Below are 7,773 nucleotides of genomic sequence, written 5' to 3'. Positions count from 1 at the left end.
TCCCGCCGCGGGCGGAGGGAGCGGGCCGCGCGGCCCGGGGGCGGGGAGATGCCGCCCCTCCCGCGACCAGCTGAGGGTGTGGGGGGAGGTGTGTGGGGAGGTATGGGGGGGGTCGGCGTCTCCAAAACCAGCCCCTCTGAGGTCTTCCCGAACCTTCTTTCTCTCCACCCTTCCCTTCCGAGGGTCCCAGTTTGGGCGCGGCGGGGGGGCAGTGGAGGAAGGTGGCTCCGCAGCCTCAGGAGAGCGCTTGCCCTGCCCGACCGGCCCGGGAGGGGGGCAGGGTGTGGGGTTGGGGACCTCGAGGGACCCCGCACCCTGCCCGCCGCCTGCAGGAATTCGGGGGTGTCAGCCGCCGCCCAGCGCCCTGCGATGCCCCCTCGCCTGAGCGCTGTGCCCCGCAGCTGTCGCCAAGGGCTGGCGGAGGAGGGGTAACACTACACCCCGTACGTTTGGGGACAGTCCGGAGCCTGGGGAAGGGCGGTGGAAGGACTGCGTGGGAGGGTTTAAGCCTCTAAGGTTCAGTCCATATTTAACACCGCTTTCCGCCCTCACGCTGCGAGGTTTCCAGGGGTCTCTCCGCTTGCTCCACCTGTCACCCCCCACCCCCCCTGCTTCTGCCCACTCCAAGGCATGCCCCCTCCCCCAAGTCCTTAGGCCACCAGTATCAGGATCGAACTCAACACTGTCTGGGAAGGCTGTCTCCCTAAGCGAGAAGCTGCCAGGCCCCTTCCCAGACCTGGGCCTCGGGCATTCTCCCTTCTGATGCCTTTTTTCCACTTAGCCACTCTGTCTGGGGAGGTCTTTGACTCAATCGCAAAAGAATGCTGTTCACTGTAACCAGCGGAGGGGCTGGATGTGTTTAATCAGAGAGGCCTTGAGCGGGGGGTGGGGGTGGGGGGGCCGGGGGGGCGGCCGTGCGGAACGCTTGTGGGCTGTGCGTTGTGATCTGTGTGCCCGCTGCCAGCTGTGTGAACACCACGTGGTTGTGTGTGTGCTCTGTGGAGGGGGAGGTTGTGGGATTGTGTGTCCACGTGTGACTCTGTGATGACCGTGGGGTACCTGTCCGTGTGGATGTACCCCATGCGGATATGTGACTGTATTATCATGGGGGAGTGATTGTGTGTGTGGTGATTGTGCTGGTGGTGGAGTGTCTGTGTGGCCGGCTGTTGTGACTGTGTTGTGGGGCGTGTGTATAGCTGTGTGCGTGATTGTGTACCTACCGGAGACTGGGGACTGAAGTGTGTGGGAGGGAGGGCTCACAAGCAGCTGTGTGGAGTGTCTTCTGTGTGTCACTGGGGCCCGAGTATGTGGTCCTTAATCCAAGTTTCTGAGTGTGCTGCCTTTGGCGTATATTTATATCTCTCTGTGTAGTGCAAGGGGGTGGGAGATTAACACCCAGGGCAGCCAAATATACCCTTGTAAGGTATGCATGAGAAAAAGTCGGGTTTTGGAGGCTGCTGGTCATTTTCTGACTTACCTCTAAAATATTCTAGGGGAGGAGGTTGGCAAAGCCTCTGGGGCTGGTCATTTGACAGCCATTGCCAGTCAGAGGGGAGCCGAGGGAGCAAGGGCAGGGCCTGCCAGCAGCACTATTTGCTGTGGTGCTAGGCAACAGGCAGCAAGGGTGGCATTAAGAAGGGCTGTCCCTTCCCCTCCAACCCTCAGCCCAGGACCTGGCCCCGGGCTGCCCCCAAGACTGATTCCTTAACCGCTCTTAAACTCCCCCTAAGCCCTTCTTTAGGCTGAAACACTGAATCCCCCGGGGTCCCAGAAGCACCTCCGGTCCTTTGTTTTTGCTGTTCCCTCTCCCTAGAACACCCTTCCAGCTCTTCATGTCCTCTCTTCTTCAGGTCTCAGCTTACATGTGATCTGCTCAGAAAGACCTTCCCTGATGTGCTTCTCTCCCACATAAATATCCATCCTTTTACTGTTTGTCCCCTTTTACCTTGTTTATTTTCTGTACAGCACTTACTGCAATCTTTAATAATATTGTTCATTTTCCATTCCTTCCTTTTCTGCTTCCCCCACTAGAATGGAAACCCCATGAAGGCAGAGACTTTGTGTGTCTTGTTCACTTCTGTGTCCCCAGGGCCCAGCACAGGGCCTGGCATATAGTAGGATCTCAAAAAGTTGTTGAATGAATGAAGGAAAGGAGGATGGTCCTCCCTAGGCCAATTCAGGCAACATTTGATGCCTGCTGTGTGCCTGGCCTGGGCCACTCGCCACCAAGGAACCCCTTTGTACTCAGGGAAACAGACATACACATGTGCCCAGGCTGTGTACACCAAGGCAGAGGGAGGTGGGTGAGGCCACAGGACTCCGTTCACTTGGCAAACATGGGCACTTGGCCTGTGCTGGGTCCTGTGTCAGAGCAAATGGCCTTCTTTGGCCCAGGGCCCTGTCTGCAAAGAGCTCACAGTGTAGAGGATGCTAGAACTGTCCCCTGGGGCTACAAACCCCTGCAGAGAATAATGCTAAATCACTGAGCTGAGTGATGGGCTAGACACTGAGAACCAAGGAAGCCAAGGATGGGAGAGATTAACTCCAGGACTGGGGACAACCTCACAGACGAAGTAACTTGGGCCTGCAAGAGGAGAAAGGGCGTTCTGGCATCAGGCACAGACTGCTTGGAGAGACAAGCACAGCCACTCTGTCTCTCAGCCCCTCTACAAAGCTGAGTCCATGAAGAGAGGAGAAGCCCCTGGGCTGGCTACTCTTTGCCTACCCTTCATTCTCTGTGCTTCTCTGCCCTGCCCTGTGTCCTGGGGCTGACTACCACTGACAGTCTCACCTGGGCCCCCTTGCCTTACGGTTTCAGGCAAAGTTTGGCCAGTAGGAGACATTGCCAGGAGATCAGAGGGAAGGAGGAGAGTGAGATCAGGATATTTATAATACTGTGATTTTGGCAGTTACTATGTTCCTCCACTGAAAGGCACAGTTCCCATTGGGTGTCCTGCAACCCCAGGGCACGACTCCTGCCAGGTTCGTTAACAAGGCTCCCTCCCTTGCCCCTTCAGGCCCTGGGGCTAGTGACTCTATCCCACTGTTGTGAGCCCCAGGGTGCTTCACCATTCCTGCCAGCACCTCTGTAAATAGTTCCTTCATTAAACCCTCTTCTGGCAAATGCTTTGCATGTTCTCCCCTGTTTCCTGCTGAGACCAATAAGGTAAGAACTAAACTTAGGGAAGATGAGTCTTTGGCAGAGAATTTGGGGAGACCCTCTTTCTAAATCACCACCCAAAACCAGAATCAGAAAATGTTGTGAACCACTACAAAGCTACAGTAATCAAAACAGCATGGTATTGGCATAAAAACAGACACATAGATCAATGGAACAGAATAGAGAGCCCAGAAATAAACCCACATGCTTATGGTCAATTAATTTATGACAAAGAAGGCAAGAATATACAATGGAGAAAAGACAATCTCTTCAATAAGTAGTGCTGGGAAAACTGGACAGCTACATGTAAAAGAATGAAATTAGGGCTTCGCTGGTGGCACAGTGGTTGAGAATCCGCCTGCCAATGCAGGGGACATGGGTTCGAGCCCTGGCCCAGGAAAATCCCACATGCTGCGGAGCAGCTAAGCCCGTGTGCCACAAATACTGAGCCTGCACTCTAGAGCCTGCGAGCCACAACTACTGAGCCCGTGCTCCTAGAGCCTGTGCTCCTCAATAAGAGAAGTCACCGCAATGAGAAGCCCGCGCACCACAACAAAGAGTAGCTCCCGCTCGCCGCAACTAGAGAAAAGCCCGCACACAGCAATTAAGACCCAACGCAGCCAAAAATAAATAAATAAATTTATTTTAAAAAAAAGAATGAAATTAGAACATTTTCTCATGCCATATACAAAAATAAACTCAACATTGGGACTTCCCTGGTGGTCCAGTGGTAAAGAATCTGCCTTCCAATGCAGGGGACACAGGTTCGATCCCTGGTCAGGGAACTAAGATCCCACATGCTGAGGGGCAACTAAGCCTGTGTGCTGCAAACTACAGAGCCCACACGCTCTGGAGCCCCCACAGCACAGCTAGAGAGAAGCCCGCGCGCCACAACGAAAGATCCCGCATGTCTCAACAAAGATCCCTTGTGCTGCAACTAAGACCTGACACAGCCCAAAAAAAAAAAAAAAAAAAAACAACTCAAAATGGATTAAAGACCTAAATGTAAGACTGGAGGTCATAAAACTCCTAGAGGAAAACATAGACAGAACACTATTTGACATAAATCATAGCAATATTTTCTTGAATCTGTCTTCTAAAGTAAAGGAAATAAAAACAAAAATAAACAAATGGGACCTAGTTAGACTTCAAAGCTTTTGCACAGCAAAGGAAACTATCAACAAAACAGAAAGACAACCAGCTGAATTGGAGAAAATATTTGCTAATGATATGACCAATAAGGAGTCAATATCCAAAATATATAAACAGCTCATACAACTCAACATCAAAAAAACAACATGATTTTAAAAATGGGCAGAAGACCTAAGTAGACATTTTTCCAGGGAAGACATACAGATGTCCAACAGGCACATGAAAAGATGCTAAACATCATTAATCATCAGAGAAGTGCAAATTAAAACCACAATGAGATATCACTTCACACTTGTCAGAATGGCTATCATCAAAAAGACCACAAGTAGCTCTTTCCCATCTTGCAAGATGGCAGATAAAAAAGCTGAAAAGCCAGATACTAAGGAGAAAAAACCTGAAGCCAAGAAGGCTGATGCTGGTGGCAAAGTTAAAAAGCTTAAGAAGGTTAAGAAGGGGAAGCCCCACTGCAGCCAAAACACTGTCCTGATCAGAGGAATTGGCAGATATTGCCAATCGGCTATGTATTCCAAAAAGGCCTTGTACAAGAGGAAGTATTCAGCAGCTAAATCCAAGGTTGAAAAGAAAAAGAAGGTGACGGTTCTTGCTATTGTCACAAAACCAGTTGGTGGTGACGAGAATGGTGGTACTGGAGTGGTTAAACTTCGCAAAATACCTGGGTATTATCCTATTGAAGATGTGCCTGGAAACCTGTTGAGCCACGGCAAAAAAACTCTTCAGTAAGCACATGAGAAAACTATGCGCTAGCATCACTCCTGGGCCCATTCTGATCATCCTCACTGAGCGCCACAGAGACAAGAGGTTCATTTCCCTGAAGCAAGGTGAGCTTTCTACTTGTGACTGGGCCTCTGTCCCTCAGTCAAGTTCCTCTGTGTAGAACACACCAGAAGTTTGTCATTGCCACCTCCACCAAAACTGATACCAGTGGTGTGAAAATCCCAGAACATCTCACTGATGCTTACTTCAAGAAGAAGAAGGAGGGGACTTCCCTGTTGTCCACTGGGTAAAACTCCACGCTCCCAGTGCAGGGGGCCCGGGTTTGATCCCTGGTCGGGGAACTAGATCCCGCATGCATGCCGCAACTAAAGATCCCAAGTGCTGCAACTAAAACCTGGCGCAGCCATAAATAAATAAATATTTTTAAAAAAAGAAGAAGAAGGGGGACTTCCCTGGCTGTCCAGTGGTTAGGACTCTGTGCCTCCACTACAGCGGGAACGGGTTTGATCCCTGGTCAGGGAACTAAGATCCTGCAAACGTGTGCTGCTGCCGAAAAAAAGAAGAAGCTGCATAAGCCCAGGCACCAGAAGGAGAGATCTTCAACACAGAGAGAGAGAAATACAAGATTACAGAGCAGTGCAAGGTTGATCAGAAAGCTGTGGACTCACAAATTCTGCAAAGAATCAAAGCTGTTCCTCAGCTCCAGGGGTACCTCTACTCTGTGTTTGCTCTCACAAATGGAATTTATCCCCACAACATAGTGTTCTAAACATCTTATAAAGAGCCTAATTAAATAACTGGTCCATTTTAAAAAAAAAAAGACCACAAGTAACAAATATTGGTGGATGTAGAAAGAAGGGAACCCTCAGGGAATTCCCTGGCAGTCCAGTGGTTAGGACTCCGCGCTTTCACTGCTGAGGGCCTGGGGAACTAGGATCCCACAAGCCACTTGGCGTGGCCAAAAAATAAAAAATTAATTAATTAATTAATTAAAATAAAAAAGAAGGGGACTTCCCTGGTGGTCCAATGGTTAAGAATCCGCCTTCCAAAGCAGGGGACACGGGTTCAATCCCTGGTCGGGGAACTAAGATCCCACGTGCCGTGGAGCAACTAAGCCCGTGCACCACAACTACAGAAAAGCCCATGTGCTGCAACGAAGAGCCCATGTGCCACAACTAAGACCCAACGCAGCCAAAAAAATTAATAAATTAAATAAAATAAAATGTAACATGTATTAAAAAAAAAAAGAAGAAGGGAACCCTCGTACACTGTGGGTGGGAATGTAAATTGGTGCAGCCACTGTGAAAAATGGTATGGAGGTGTCTCAAAAAACTAAAAATACAACTACCATATGACCCAGCAATTCCGCTCCTGGTTATATATCCAAAAAAAATAAATAAATACATGCACCCCAATGTTCATAGCAGCATTATTTATGATCGCCAAGATATGGAATCACCAGACGAATGGGTAAAGATGATGTGGTGTATATATATGATGGAATATTACTCAGCCACAAAAAGGAATTAAATTCTGCCCTTTGCAACAACATGGATGGACTTGGAGGGTATTATGCTAAGTGAAATAAGTCAGACAGATAAGGACAAATACTATATGATATCACTTATATGTGGAATCTAAAAATTAAAACAAACTAGTGAATATAACAAAAATGAAACAGACTCACAGATGTACAGAACAAACTAGTAGTTACCAGTGGGAAGAGAGAATGTGGAAGGGGCAAGATAGGGGTAAGGGATTAAGAGGTACAAACTACTGTGTATAAAATAAATAAGGTACAAGGATATATTGTACAACACAGGGAATATAGCCAATATTTTGAAACAACTATAAAAGGAGTATAAGCTTTAAAAACTATGAATCACTATGTTGGACACCTGTAACTTACATAATATTGTACATCAACTATATCTCAATTTAAAAAAGATTAAAACCAAAATTTTCTACTAAAAAAAAAAAAGTTGCAAACAGATTAAAATCCCATTTTAGGTGAACAGTGACCTCCTGGCCACCACTCCGAGCAGGGTCCCAACCCAAGAGGTCCCTCTTAGCTCACCTTACTCGGGCTTAGGCCTCTAGTGACCCTGACTAAGAGAATGGGTCAGGGAGGGGCTCAGCGTGTGGGGAGGATTGGGGGGATAACTGGCAGAGGGATGAGCTGGGAAGTAGAGAGGCTCCAGAGGGCAGCAGGGAGGGGAGCCTTGGCAACCATCTCCACCAGACCCCAGAGCACACCTTACATAAGCTTGGGAAGGCAACCCTGAACCTCGGTTCCCTGCCTGTGAAATAGGCGACTAATACCGTCTTCACAAGACTGTCGTGAAAAGTAATTAAACATGAGGCTCAGCACAGGAGTAATTGGAAGTGAACTTGCTTCTTGGAAGCTCAGAGTAGCACATTCCCCATTATTACTGGTGCAGGCGGAGGCCATTCTGCTGAGTATCTTCTGCATGCCAAGAGCTCCAGCAAACCAACTAGACGTGGGGAGGTGGATGGTGAAAGATGCCCTAGCCGGGCCCTCCAGCCCACTGCTTCAAGGGAGCTGGGTACAAATCCAAGCTTTGGAGGCAGCAGACCCGAGCGTAAAACCTGCCGCTGCACTTACTGTGTGACCTTAGGAAAAATCACTCATATCTCACAGAGATTGTTTTCTTCTCTATAAAATCAGATAACACTTTTGACCTCATGGGTTTGCTGTGAAGACG

General features: G+C 48.8%; 1 pseudogene across 1 annotated transcript; it reads left to right on the top strand.

The window, feature by feature from the left end:
• The first annotated feature begins 956 nt into the window (after window positions 1-956).
• Window positions 957-6,448, top strand: LOC309661242 (large ribosomal subunit protein eL6-like; annotated as a pseudogene). Its single transcript has 2 exons — window positions 957-5,333; window positions 5,628-6,448. The product of its transcript is annotated as a large ribosomal subunit protein eL6-like (transcript).
• Window positions 6,449-7,773: the final 1,325 nt, after the last annotated feature.

The sequence above is a fragment of the Balaenoptera physalus genome, assembly GCF_965194825.1.
Source record: "Balaenoptera physalus genome assembly, chromosome: 1".
Lineage (NCBI taxonomy): Eukaryota > Metazoa > Chordata > Mammalia > Artiodactyla > Balaenopteridae > Balaenoptera > Balaenoptera physalus.
Note: the sequence above shows the minus strand (reverse complement) of the source record. Positions and strands in the feature narration are given on the sequence as shown.